The sequence below is a fragment of the Alexandromys fortis genome, unplaced genomic scaffold (assembly GCF_014885135.2).
Source record: "Alexandromys fortis isolate MF-2015 unplaced genomic scaffold, M_Fortis_MF-2015_v1.1 scaffold_53, whole genome shotgun sequence".
NCBI classification, from domain to species: Eukaryota; Metazoa; Chordata; class Mammalia; order Rodentia; family Cricetidae; genus Alexandromys; species Alexandromys fortis.
This window is the reverse complement of record NW_026067939.1, coordinates 6,250,170-6,264,801: the sequence shown is the minus strand read 5'-3', so window position 1 is coordinate 6,264,801 and position 14,632 is coordinate 6,250,170. Positions and strand designations below refer to the sequence as shown.

Here is a 14,632-nt window from a genome sequence, read left to right as displayed (position 1 = left end):
ATATAAACTACACACATATGTATATGTAGGTTCTTGATTTTCTTTTTTTGAGGACAAAATTTTCACAACTCATAAGGGAGAAAGATAGGAGGGGAAAAGATGAGAGATGCCAAGAAAAGTTGTCTGCAGAGTAATAATATTTTAATAGCATCTTAACAGCATGGGAGAGAGAAGAAAACCCAGTTGAGGGCTGTGTATGTGCCCTTAAATCCGAGATAAAGCAATAGAAATATAAACAGCTTAGCAGGTCTCTTTGTCCTGATGCAAAGACAGAATATAGACCCGATTCTAGGCCAAAGTATCAGATAAGAACCTGACTTAAGATTTTGGCTGTGTCAATTATAAGGTTATGGGTACTCTTAAGTGTTCATTAAAAATTCAAAACGACCAAACAGTTTCCAGTAACTGCATATTATTTGCTGATTGCCTTTCTTCTCAGTTCATTACGAAGTTGTAAATTGATTCTAAACAATATAAAAGGCACTAAAAGAAGGCTCTTGTTTGAGTCTCGAAATTACCCTGAGTGACTATGAATTAGAAAAAGAGAGGTAATCAAATGTCCTATCAATTGTTCAGAACATCTCCCGAATAAAGATACGGAACCTAGACTATAAAGGGGCGAATTATTGGCCTTGAGAGAGACGGGTCACAGCTTGTTAACACAGTATCATAAAAATCACATTTTATTTTGTAAGAGATCTTGAAAATTATTCGAGGCTGCAAAACTCCAAAGGCATTTGATGCCTCTATGACATGATATATATTATCGTCATCTGAAATACTAAGAATTAAGTAGTAAATACGCAGCAATTCTAAAGGAAATATATGAATGCCATGAAGTGTAGAACTGGAGCACAATTAATAAAAGCTCAGGGTCATAAATTGGGGTTCAACCTGAAGATCTGAAAAGCAAAACAGCCAGCCACTGGCTCTTACTTGGACCTCAATCTGAAATGGCAATCCTGCCTCCAGGAATCTCAGAATGAGACTGTGTCTGAGAGCTGTCTCGCCCCATCTTATGTTCCTTTCTAGAGTTGCCCTATTTCTATGGCAACTAGTGTGGCTACTGGGATTAAAGGTGTGTGTTACCGTAACCTGGTCTGTAAGGCTGACCAGTGGTGCTGTTTTACTCTCAGATCTTCAGGCGGTCTTTATTTATTAAAATACAGTTGAAATGCCACTACATGGGTCTTTTGAAGAAAAGAGAATAATATTGTAAAGCTCTGTCCTGTTTTTCTAGAGCCAGGCTTCAGTAGGCAGAGTTGAGCAAACAGCTCCGGGGGCCCTAATTTATAAACCTAGCATGTGGGACCACCCCATCAGTATTGGAGCCCAGGGTGCCGTTGCATGGCCATTCGATTTACTATCAAAGACAGAGAGGAGATTTTATACGCGGGGTAGGGGGGCTTGCTGTGTTGAAATTCAGATGAGTTTTATCCAGGTATCTTTCTAAGCATAGCGGTGTAGGGGGTGTGGGGTGGGAGGGGTATCTTCTTATTTCTTGAAGGAAGATGAAAGAAAGCCACCAGCTGTTTGCACTCAAAACAGGCTTACTGAGTCTGTAAGTTCATCTTATTGAGTAAGATCAAATGGCTTGGGGACATTCTGTGCCTAAGAGAGACACCAAAACACTTTTTTAGGAAAAAATGCAACTGTCCTCCACTAACTCCGGATACCAAGATACACATTTAGTATTACCAATCTGTTTAGTAATTCACTACGAATCTGCCATCCACTGTGTAATAAATAGGTATCCGTAATCACTATTGATTAGTCTGTGTAACTCACTGAAATAAAGAATTAACTAAAATGCATGAATTTGATAAGTCTATATCACTCACTCAAAAGAACTGACTGCTTAAATCTGGAAATCTGATAGAGGATACGTTTGGCAGAACTAAATTCAAATAGAGAGCCACGGTTTTAGAACTAACTGAAAGGGACTAATGACTGCACCAGCCATGGGCATTAATTTGAAAATGGCTTCAGGCTAGGCAGTCTTGTAATGCTGTCTTTAAGGTCAACAATGAAGTACCCCTTTGACTTTCCTATTGCCTACCACTACCTCAGAGATGCAGAGCGCCCTCTAGGGTTGGGTACAATCGTTCAGGTGTCCCCTCCATCGCAGCCTTTATGATCTCTTCAAGGAGTCAAAGGCTCCCTCATCTGTCACTGCACTGAAGCCACTTTAGAGCCTGTTACTGGCCTTTGCAAAGGAGCTCAGCTCCCGCTTCCTGATACTCAACACCAAGGCTGGATGCGTCAGAACGAGTGACACCAGTAAGCAGCATGAGAGAACTTTTGAAATTTTGATTTTCAAAAACCCTTCCTTGGCAAGTTTTCAGTAACTTGTATAAACTTTATTCATGAGTTGTCTTCATCTGCAGATACTACCTGGGAGATTACAGTGTTGGCGTAGTTTGCCTACATGACACTGGGGACAAAAGCCATAGTGACAAAGCATTCTGCCATTGAGGTACATGAGCAGCTGCTGGGCTTTTGCCTCAAGTTTGGACACCGGCTAGATTCAAGCTCAGTTATTCATTCATTAACGTGTATATGTGTGTTGGGTGGAGAGGAGCATACGGTGGCCCGAGGTGGACATCCGGTGTCTTCTTCCACGATGCTCAACTTGATGTGTACTGAGGCGGGTTCTCGCTGAATCGGAGCTCTCCAATCCCACCTAGTCTTGCAAGGCACTCAGCCACCGAAATCCATATCTTTGAATTCATGGCCAATTTTCCTACCTTCTCACAAAGTCTACATTCCTATTCATATGGGCCTGTGGTGAAACATGCAGTATCGTCCCAGCACTGAGGAGCCTAAGGTAGAACAGCAAGTCTGAGGTCAGCCTGGTCAAACGATGAGAAAACAACAACAAAAACAATGAATTCGATACTTTAAGGCTTCTACAACCTCCTATGCTTTACTTCCTGTTGCAAATAATGCACTCTGTCTAAAGCCCCATAGAAATCAAGCCTTAGCTCTGGGAGACGCAAGTATCTGTAGGACGTTTCCTTTTTATCTTACTTGTCCATGTATGTCTGGGACCTGACCGAAAGTAGATGCTCAAACACCACACTTGCCAAAAGAACTGACGGAGATTTGAAACCAGCTCTGCCTGAAAGGAGATAACGGGATTGCTGTGGGAGTCAACCTTTGATTTAAATCTCCCTTCACAGAGCGGTCAGGAAGACAAATGAGATTCCCAGCTCTCTTTGGGAGTTGAATATTTAAAGAGAGTCTGCAGGACCCTGGCAGTTCAATGAGAATGGTAGACAATCTAATAAACTATTCTGAATTAGGAAAGAGATTCTTTGGTGTTCAGGAGATATATGGGCTCCGCCAGAACCAGTTTCTTTATGTACCCAAGGGTGGCTCATCTACCTGCACTCTCCCGGCTCATCCAACCGTTTTGGCTAATCAGTTGAGTTAGCTAACTTGCTCCTGAAGAGGTGTTCTTAGCCAGGTTCACAGATCAAAAAGGGGCTTTGTAGAGGGACGTGCTTAACATCTGGAATTGTGTGCTTAGCATCTGGAACAGCGGTATCGAAAATGGTGAGATATGAGGGTCCTGGGCAGGACGGTTAGAACAGGCTCGAGCTGGGGAGTGACTCTGTGGGTAAAGCACTGCTGGGCAAGCGTTCGAACCCGAGCTCGGATCGTCAGCACCCGTGTACAAAGTCATGCCCAGTGACAGGCGCCTACAACTGTAGCCCTAGAAAGGTAAGACAGCAATTCTGCAGTCACTGGCTAGTTCCTCTAGCCAACTGGTGAGATCCTTGTCTCAAACTATAATGTTAGGAGTGAAAGAAGACCCCTGAATCCATCTCTGTTCACAGGCATGCAAGTGCTCACAAAGTGCACACACGTACACCATCATCCTCTGGCCATGTGTATACATACATGCAAATTTACACACACACACACACCATTCTCTGGCCATGTGTATATGTGGGTGCAAACTTAGACACACACACACACCATTCTCCTCTGGCCATGTGTATACATGGATACAGACATATACAAACACATACACACAAATTTTTACTTTAATGTGTACTACTTATTTAAAATAAAACTATTCTAATTTATACTTATCATAAATTGACAGAACACTCAACACATGAAACTATGACAGGGGAAAGTGGAAGAATGAAAGTCACTAAGGCATTTAGTGGAGGAGAGTGTCTACGAAAAGCTAGCAAATGGATATACCAAGTGTCAATCAAAATTAGATGCTGTGTTCCTGCTGTGTAGCGATCTGTCTGATATGTGTTTCTTAGAAAGCAACAGCTTGTCCTCATTTTTTTTCTGCTAGGCAGATCTATAATTTGTAATAAATTGGAAGGAAAATTAAGGCAAGAGGTCTTTTTTTCAAGTGTTTTCAATAGTCATTTTATTTCTGCTGCTATCTCACTTATCCTGTTTCGTTACTACTCTCCTGTATATGACCGACCATTCTGGTCCATAATCTGTCCCAAGCACTGAGACTTGTTTGTGAATTTGGCAGAATATTAGGGTTTCAAAATTCTGTATGTGCATGCACATGTATGAATGCATGTGTGTACAAGTGTGTGAGTGCAAGTACATGGGCACACTAATCTACAAACACTGAGATGCGCCTAGCACTTCCTATCGGGAACACTCAAGTCCTTAATTCTGTTCAGGCTAAGGATGTAACGTGCCAAATTAAAAAATAAAGTGGCTTGAAGAGTGGGGTGGCTCGTGTCTCAGGCCCACACTCCAAAGAACTCCCAAGAAAGGAACTGAAAACAAGAAGGAATGACCTTTCCGAAACATTTCCATATTTCGCCTGGGAGCCAAAGGCAGTGTCAGAAAGGCATGATCTGGACAGCCTCTCTCTCTACAATGACAGAGACTTAAAGACAAAACCTCCATGTTTTGTTTGCTGCTATGGGGCAAAGGAAAGGAAAGAAAATATAAAATAAAATGCCAAACTACAGTTTTTGAAGCCTCACAAAATACTAATGGACAGCTGACTATAAAACACTCTGAGTAATTCCATTGTCATTTAAGAAAAAAGAAAACAGGGAGAAAGAAACAGTAATGAAAGAAGAAAACCCCGTGTTCTTAGCCCAGGCTTCCAGCCCTGCCAGGATGGGATTCCAGGAATCATCCTTAAATTTCAGAGCAGAAGGCAAAGCCTTGGAACATCCAAGTGGGCATGTCCTAACCTTGTCATGGACAGTCACTTTTGCCTCACTCCAGGAAGGGGAAACCACTTTCCAATCAACCACACCAGGAGAGGCTGCAGGAACGTGCCAACTGGCTCTGGCCCTTTGAGAAGTTTTCTGAATCTCAGGAAAACATGGGCTGCCCAGGCTCTCGGCTTCACTTAAACTAATGGAGCCATATAAGAGGGTCAAGACATCCGCATGCCTTATACACCTACAAGCAAGATCTCTCCCAGCAAGCCAGCAAACATCTGCCCGGCACATCAGCGATACCCAGCAAACCAAGCAAGCTGGCACAGCAGTGCGGACTCCCTGTGCCCTCTGTTGCAGCTGGCGCATGGGATTTGTAGTTGGAAGTATTATATCTTTTTTTTTTTTTTTTTGTTTTTCGAGACAGGGTTTCTCTGTGGCTTTGGAGCCTGTCCTGGAACTAGCTCTGTAGACCAAGCTGGTCTCGAACTCACAGAGATCCGCCTGCCTCTGCCTCCCGAGTGCTGGGATTAAAGGCGTGCGCCACCATCGCCCGGAAGTGTTATATCTTGACAATGCATCCTCCCTTCTTTCTCAACACTATGGAAGGGGAAACACTGTGTTGGCCTCTATAAAAAAACAAAATCAGAAACAAATCTACTACACACAATCTTTAGTTCCACAATACTTTGCAAACATGCCCCATAACATATGTGCCATATGGATTATGTCACTGACCAGATTTTAATCCTGAATAAGCTATTTGTAGTTATGTCAATGATCTTCAATTGTTTCCAACATCTATCCAATACAACCCAAATGTATCTCACTCAGTAGTTTCTTGGCGTAAAAATGATGGTAAAATAGTTCTTAGTGTTTTGTGGATTTTTATATCTTTGGACTTTAATGGTTGAATGAGGTCAACTAGAGGTGACACTGGGATTATGCCCTTTTTCATGTTTTCTACTTTTTATTTAGTGGCATAATCACAGCATGAATGATCAAAATTGGGCTTGTTACTGAGAAGAATTAAGGTTGTACTTTTTTCATCTTAATTTAAATTATGGTTTTAGAAAGGTATATTCTTAGACTAGGTATACTGAACATATAATAAAGCTTATGGGCCAATAAAGATGGGTAAAATGCCTGTGCTATGGTCAATGGCAGTCCTCAAAAGGATCCACCCTACTCCCCAGAACCCATTACTATACTTTATCTAGAGAAAGTATGTGATCCAAGTAACCCTGGATTATTTACTGGACCCCTGTGCAACCAGAGAATGTTCGGATGAAAGGCAATGGAGGCTGGAGTCAGGCAGCCACAGATAAGGAACGTCAGGAGACACCAGAAGCTGAAACAAGAACACGCTCTCCCAGGGACTTCAAAGAGAGTCATCCCCTTTGCTTCAGACAGCTGGCCTCCAAAACTCGGAGACAATCTATTTCTACTGTTTTAAGCTTCCGAGTTTAGGGTGAACCAGTACCGTACCCTGACGAGTATCTGTTTTCAGTTAGCTGGAGAAATGACGCTCTCCTGGTGAACTCTAAAGACATCACATCCGGAGAGTACTGCACACACAGAATTCTGCAGCAAATCACCTCACGTGCAGACGGCCAACTTTCCATAGACCCCACTGGAAAAACACAATATGAAACCATTGTTGCTGACTCCACAGACACTGGCCCCGGGCTTTGTGAAGGGAACGAGCCGAGTAAGCACCTCCTCACTCAGCATAGGGGCCTGTCTGCATTCAGCTAAGTGCTTCCTCTGAAGAATGAGGTCAAGGAGAAACTAGCAACCCCCTCTGTCCTGAATCAATGAAATGCATGGATTTTGTGGGGGGATAGGAGTAAGGCAAGTGTGGAGAAACTCTTTTCAGTCACCTCCTTCGACCAAGGAGTCACCACGTCTCATTACATGAGGGGGTACTTCCATGGCTAGTCTTCTTTGGCTTAGGGAAGAAGTCTACCCAAATAAAATGGGTAGTGGCGGGTATTGCGTTCCTGTAAGTCACAAGACAGCCCGGGAAAAACTCAGCTGCTCCGGTTGACCTGGATGCTCAGCGGGCGGCAATTCTCCAGCTTCTGCTGTCACCATGAATCTCGCTGCTCCAAATGGTTTCTTATCAACACTTTCCTTCTGAGGAGGATAATGGCCGCATCCTCCTTTACCGAAGCACTATTCATGAACATTAAATTCAGAGTTCAATACATCTAATCTTCATTTTCCCTGAATGCTGGAGCTGAATTACACTTGATGGTTCAGACAATGACTTTTATCTATAGAACAGATGGGACCTTTTCCTTCATCAGAGCTCTCTAATCAGCTAGCCCTTAAGGGAAGGGGGCATGATGTTAAAAACAGCAATGCAGGCTGCAGAAAGCAAACCCAGGCTCCAAGCTCCAGCGAGACCGGTTTTGGGAATAAGAGTCTTGGAATAACTGCCCACCTTCCTCTTCCTTTCCACTTCCGGGTTTAAGGATGGGACCCTTCCCCACACCACCTGGCAGCTTTTTACTATGCTCATGCATGACCTCAGGCATTCTCTCTGCAGACGGTCCCTTCTCTGAAATGCATGGCCATTCTTCCCACCAGGTAGGACACAGAGCAGAAGAAATGCTTCAATATATGACTAAGCTATTCTTCTTTTCATAGGTGAAATGTTTACTTCTCCCAGGAAGATCTAATTTCCCAAGGAATAATTTAGTTCATTGAAAAGCATTGTTCTGCTAAATGACCTCAGCCAGACAGCCTTTGAGGCTACTTTTTTTAAAAAGTTAACTTTTTTTAAAGGACTCATTTACTTGCCTATTTTCACCATACTGGGCCTCAGGTTTGGACATAGCCCTTGATTTTCAAAGAAAGGAAGAGAATAAAGGCTTTGGTGCCCTTTTATTATCCCTAGATAGATAATAAAAAAAATGCATCTCTATAAATAACTACAGATTAACCAGAACAAATGCTGCCTTTAATTTTCAATCACCTTTCAGGCAAGAAACTGCCCTGTGTCCTTCTGAACGATGAGGTCTCATCACCTTACCCTCCAGTCTGGAAAAAATCCTGACTACAAAATAAGAGAAATTTAATCTTTATGGGTGCAACAGGTACAGGTCTATGTCCTGCAGGCGTCTGCTGAAGCCTCCAGGTTCTTGTGTCCCCAGGTTCTTGGTCAGCGACGGGCCAGCTTTGGGGACCTGCTCCCTGTAGAGCCCAGGGGGGAAAAATGGTACCTGCAGCCATAACATAGTAAGAACACCTTGCTCGCTTGCTCTCTGCCCCAGTTGCCCTGCATAAGGCTTCTAATCCCTTTTGAATCCCCAATGGTTGTGACGTCTTTTGGTATGCTAATGAGATGACTGGTGGCAGAGGGGTCCCGCAAAGCCTCTGTCAGGGCTGGTTGTCAGGGCAGCCAACCCTGAGTGGCGATCTGGGACTTTAATTTTTGCTAGCTCCCAAAGTCAGGGGCAGTGAGGACAGGAGATTCTGGATATTGACCTAACTATTCTAGTTTGTTTCTGTTGCTGTGACCAAAAGCAACTTAGGGAGAAAGGTTTTATTTGGACTTCAGCTCCAGGTTCCAGTCCATCAGCAGAGGACTCAAGCTGGTAGTCACGTGTATCTACAGCCAAGAGCAGAGAGAAGCAAATATACCCATGCTGACCGCTTGCGGGTAGCTTTGGCTCTCATCTAGTTTCCTCCCGTCCTGGATGGCTAAGAGTCCACTGGGTCTTCCTACATCAACTAATAATCAAGATGACTCCCCACAAACATGCCCACAGGGCAGCTTGATATAAGCAATTCCCTGCCTTGAAAAATTCAACAACAACAACAACAAAAAATGTGTTTTTAACCTTCAAGGAGAAACTTTTTAATTACTGCAAGGATTCCATTAGATGCTTTTCTATCCAAAATCTTCTAATAGTACCGTGAGACACTTTTATAACAAGAATCATTTTGTTCCTTTTGTCTGTGGGTGCTAAGGACTGATCCCAGGGTCTCACACTTGCTAAATATGTCCTTCTGAGGTACACACACCACCGGGGAGAAATGGTAATTTGGTTTTCAATAGTCATATTTTGGCAGATGGGTTATATGTTTTCTGTAGTGGGGAAATGAAGGTGTTCCACATTCTCCCAAGTTCAGTCTCTCTCTCTTGTGCTTATTTTTCTTCTTTAAAAGCTAATAAAGTAGAAGATTGCTTCCCAAATGTAATTTCTTCCCAGAAGGAAAACAAGCTCATAGCTTAACTATTGCATCTGTGAGTAGCACTTAAGATTTTAACCTAAAAGTTTTTATTTAATTGTTGGATTCAAATTCAGCAAATTTCATTGGCGCTTCTGGTACCTTTTACAGAAACCAACTCAAAGTGGATCGCAGAATTAAATGTAAACTGTTAAGCAACAAAATGTTGTGGGGTGTAAGAAATCTTTATAATTGCCTGAGAAATCAGTTCAAAATGGACCACAAGCCTAACTGAAGAAGAAGGTAGTGCTAGACAGACATGGAGGCTGGGGCCGCACGCACGCTCTACCCTTGGGCTACACACCAATCCCCCAAATTCTTACAACAAACACTGAAATAAATTTGCAGCTGTAGGCTAGACAGTAGTTCTTAGATATACCATCAAATGCATATGAACCAGAAATAATTTAATCAGAAGACAACAAATTGGGTCTGCCGAAATTATAAATATTACAAATGTCACTAACCAGAAAGTAAAAGACACCTCAAGGAATGAGAGAAAATATTGGCAAAGAATGTATCTAACAAAAGGATTCACATGTAGAATATATTTTATAAAACCCCTTTTACAACTCAATAATAAAGAGATTAAAAAGTCAAGGCTTAGTGGATAAAAGTATAAGCCTGTCAAAATGAGTTCAACCAGTGGGGACACGGGCACACACACACACACACGCACGCACACACACACACATGCATGCACACACACACACACACACACACACACACACACCGGTGTGGGGCTGCATAGGACATGCACTGGTAGGCACCTAAAATCCCTGTCATCCCACAGCAAGATGGGGAGGAGAGACAGGAGAACTACCCAGAAGCCCAGAACCCCAGAAATCAGCCTGGCCTCAGCTTACATGTCCATCAGAAGAATCAAAGCAGAACCTGCCTCATCAAGGTGAAAAAGGGAGAACCATTTTCAGAAGCGGTACCCCACCACCGTGAATGCAATGGACACACATACATGAAATAAATCTTCAATTATTAAAATGGGCAAAGGAGGTAAGCATTTCTCCAAAGTGTACTATATTAATTATTTCCATGGGGTCATTCAATACATGGGATGTATGCTTACATAAACTGTGCACAAATACCGCAGCGGTATGATTTACTGAAATCGGATGGCTACCAACTAATAAATAACAAAACAAACCGTGGTCCAGCCAGACCATGAAACATTACTGTGCCATGGAAAGGTGCTACGACACAGGTGAACACTGAAAGCACACACAAGTGAAAGAAGTCAGTCACAAAGACTGCGTACTGCATAAATTGTTGCATAAAATGTCCAAAATCATCGAACCAACATGCACAGTGGACTAGCAAGTTGCTCACGTAAGAAGAAATGGAGAATGGCCAATAATGGGCTCCAGGGTTCTTTTACAGATGATAAGAATGTTCAAGTTAAGAAAGGTGATAGACAGCTATACAATTCCAAGAACCACTGTGTTGAGTCTGTATTCTGTTTCAACAAAGCCACTCTCAAAAGCCACAGGAGGAAATCTTCATGACCTAGAAGGTTCTCGGAGCTGACAACGAAGGCCTGACACACGGGGTAACGACTCAAACCAGACCTCAGAAAAATCACGGCCTCTTTCTCTGGAAAAGACCATGTAAAGAATGTAAGAACCTGTAACCTAAAAGGAATGATTTGCAATCCCAACAAAGGCCAAGTACTTAAAACACTGTTCTTAAGTTCTCAACCCTGCAGGGGCTGACAACATCTGTAACTCCGCTCTCTCCTAGCTCCCTTGGGCACTGCATGCATACACTGTACACAAATACAAGTAAGCAAAATATGCCAACACATAATGATTAAATTAAAAATAAATAAATCCTAAAAAAAATACAACACATCAATCGCGCATATCAGGTATGTGTGTCTCATATGTTCCTCTATGACACAGGATATCATCCAGAGTCTGGTTGTCTGTGCAGAATGACTAGGTCTTAAAAACTGCACCCTAGGCCCAAATGCTTACCAAAAAGAAAGCTAGGCAAGGGAAGAGAGGAAAGGAGAGGGAGAAGAAGAACAGGGGATATATATACTTCCAAAACACCGACAGAACATTCTTAAAATGGCAAAAGTAGAGGTTAGTTCTTGCCAGGAAGAAGCAGCTATGGCTAAAAGGGGTCACACATAGGAGCCATCTATGGACAGAACTATTCTAAATCTTGATTGTGGAAGTAGTCTACACGTGACTAAATTGTAGTAGTCATGAGTCTACACGTGACTAAATTCCTTAAGAACACACACGCACACACACACACACACACACACACACACACACACGCACACGCACGCATACACATACACTAAAAACTCGTAAAATCTCAGTAAGGGCTGTGGATTGTACTGCAGCTACTTTCCTGATCCGTTGTTTATGCAAGATGCTACCGTCAGAGAAAAAAAATAGGAAGAGCACTTGGGATCTCTGTGCTGTTCATCACAGACACATGTGAAACTATAATTATAGCAAAACGAACTTTCAAACGTGTAATTCAGCCTAAGGACCCAAGCCATTGTTTCGTGTAAACAGAGGGGGGGAGGTAAGGTCTGTCCCGACAGTGGGTGAGAATCACAGAGCCTTTTCACGTGTGTGGTAACTGTTGACATTTCTGCTCTTCCTGTGAATAGAGGACAGATCTGTCTGTTCTCCTCAGAGCTCCAGAGCAGCAGTAGAAGGCGACGTGGGAGCAGATCAGTCAACTTGACTGCACCGGGCGAGTCTAGCTGTGAGGTGCCTGCTGGGGTGTGCCATGACAGTATCTCCACAGAGTTCTAGTTAAGGAGTTGGCACCGTCAGTGGGGTGGGGGTCCAGGAAAGGGAAAGGAGAAGGAACCCAACAGGGTAGGCTTTCTCCTCCCTCTGCTTGCCAGCAACTCTGAACCATTCTGGCTTCCCTGCCGCCATCACAGTCCCAGGGCCAAGGGCGCCACTGTCTGAACCATGAGCTAAAATAAACTCTTCCTTTATTCACTTGTCTATGCCATGTAGTGAGTCACTACCACTAAAAAGCACCTACAGCCAGGCAGTGTGCACACTGTTAGTCCCAGAACTTAAAAGGCAGAAACAGGCAGATCTCTGTGAGTTTGAGGACGGCCTGGTCTACAGAGTGAGTTCCAGAACAGCCAGGGCTACACAGAGGAAACCCTGTCTCGAAAAAACAAAACAAACCAAAGCAACTACCTACACTCTGCAAAGGAATGACGGTAATACCAGACTGAATGACTACAGACTAAATCTGAATCTCTTTAACGGGAAAGCAAAAACTGTTCGACAGTTCTTTCAAAGCTGAGGTAAAATATGAAATGCCAAGGAAATATGTAAGATGACCACATATCCTCGAGGAAAAATGTCATAATAGGTTGAGCTTCCATGGGGTCACCAGCCTACATCACAGAAGCAGATTAAACGGTTTTGCAGAGACTATCAGTTATCCATTAAAATCTCATTTTCTTCTCTTCTATAGAGGAGGCTATTATTTCCCAGACTCCACTGCAGTCATGTGAGTGAACTGTAGCCAATAGGACGACAGAGAAAGTAACCAGAGAGCGTTTCTAGGGCCCCCATAAACACTGTAGGTCTTTTGTTTTCTGTGTTCTAAGAATCCTGGGTTCAGTGGAAAGGAGTTCAAGATGCTCCACCCAGCCCTGAGGAATTCTGGGTAATGAATGGTTGCTGGAGAGTAGGCAGACATTTTTTTCAGTGGAGCAGCCACCGATGAGCTATCCAGGCCCCGGAAATAGCCCCTCACCCATGCTCACACCAGCAACCCTCCCACAATCACTTGCTGACAAAAGCAATAACAATGACTTAAAAAACACAGGAAGGTCGAGAAGGACTACTTAAGAGCATGGGATCAGAGGGAGATGATGGAACAGGGTAATGTAGTGTGACTATAACCAAAGCACATCATATACAGAGAAATGTCATAATGGCATCCAGGACTGTTGTAATTAATACGTGCTAACCAAAACCATCTCTACTGTGGCAGAAAAGAAAATCCAAGACAGAAAGCAACACAACTTTAAGAAAAAGATTCCCAGCGTTCCCACTTAAGGGCAACAGCCACAGTTCTGCAGACTGCCCGGAAGAGGCCTCCTGCTGGGCTGAGTTAGCTGCTCTGATATTCCTAACAACCCTGCCTGTAAATATAATCCTCTAATTTAAAGGTGAAGAAGCCAATGCTCAGACACCGGAGGAGCCAAGGACCTGAGGCACCATTGCTCTCCACGCCTCCCTAACATCTCTGTAGTCAACAGGTCTCAAAGGTCTATAGACTAAAAGATGCCCATGAAAGCCTATCTGGAGTTTTCTACAATGTGTATTATTTTAATTACGTGTGAGTAACTGTGTGAGTATGTGCACATGAGTGTGCTACCTGCAGAGGCTGGAGAAGTCAGGTCTCCCTGGAGCCAAAGTTTCAGGAGGTTGTGAGGTGCCCGGTGTGGGTCACGGGAACTGAACTTGGAACCTGTGCCAAGGCAGCATGCCCTCTTAATTGTTCCCAATCACCTCTGCAATCTCATCTATCTGTATTGTCGCCTGGAGTCTACTGCTCTAAGTCTCAAAGTTCACTGACAGGAAGAGAACAAACCTACTACAGATTCTACCCAGGGGACTCAAAAACATGTGTGATTAGTCCACAATACACTCATGTCACCCCAGGAGTAAGGGCGCAGGGAGCTTTCAGAATCAGGTTCTCTGGCCCTAAAGCTTGTACTACGTATGTTCTGTTTCCCTATAGGCAAAACTCCTGCTACTGCAGACAGTATTGCTTAGAACTTACAGGTTCTAGGACTTGGAGAGAAGACTCAGCAGTTAAGAACACTTGCTGCTTCGAGAGGACCTGAGTTCATTCCCTGAACCCATATCAGATACATCACAACCACCTGTAACTCCAACCTAAGGGATCTAGCGCCCTCTTCTGGACGCCAAGGGCACCAGCACATAGGTGACATACACTTACACAGACATACAAAAAAAAAACCTTTTTAAAGAGGTCTATGTCATAGCAAGAGCTTATGTTTTTTAATTAATACCATTTTAATCATTTGTAATATAGGAGGTGGGCCAGAAATTTAAAACAAATAAAAAAAATACAGTACTAGGTATTTGGAGAAATTCCTTTATAAATTCCTTTTTAAAGCATTCAGCAAGCCAAAAACTACTCAGTAAAAACAGAAGAGAGAGCAGAGGGATCCAGAC

The 14,632-nt window shown here is 43.2% G+C and overlaps 1 protein-coding gene across 2 annotated transcripts in view; it reads right to left on the bottom strand.

Annotated features, from left to right (window-relative positions):
* Ppm1l (protein phosphatase, Mg2+/Mn2+ dependent 1L) overlaps positions 1-14,632 on the bottom strand; it is a 206,743-nt gene that overhangs the window by 124,498 nt on the left and 67,613 nt on the right. The gene's annotated exons all lie outside the window — the stretch shown is intronic.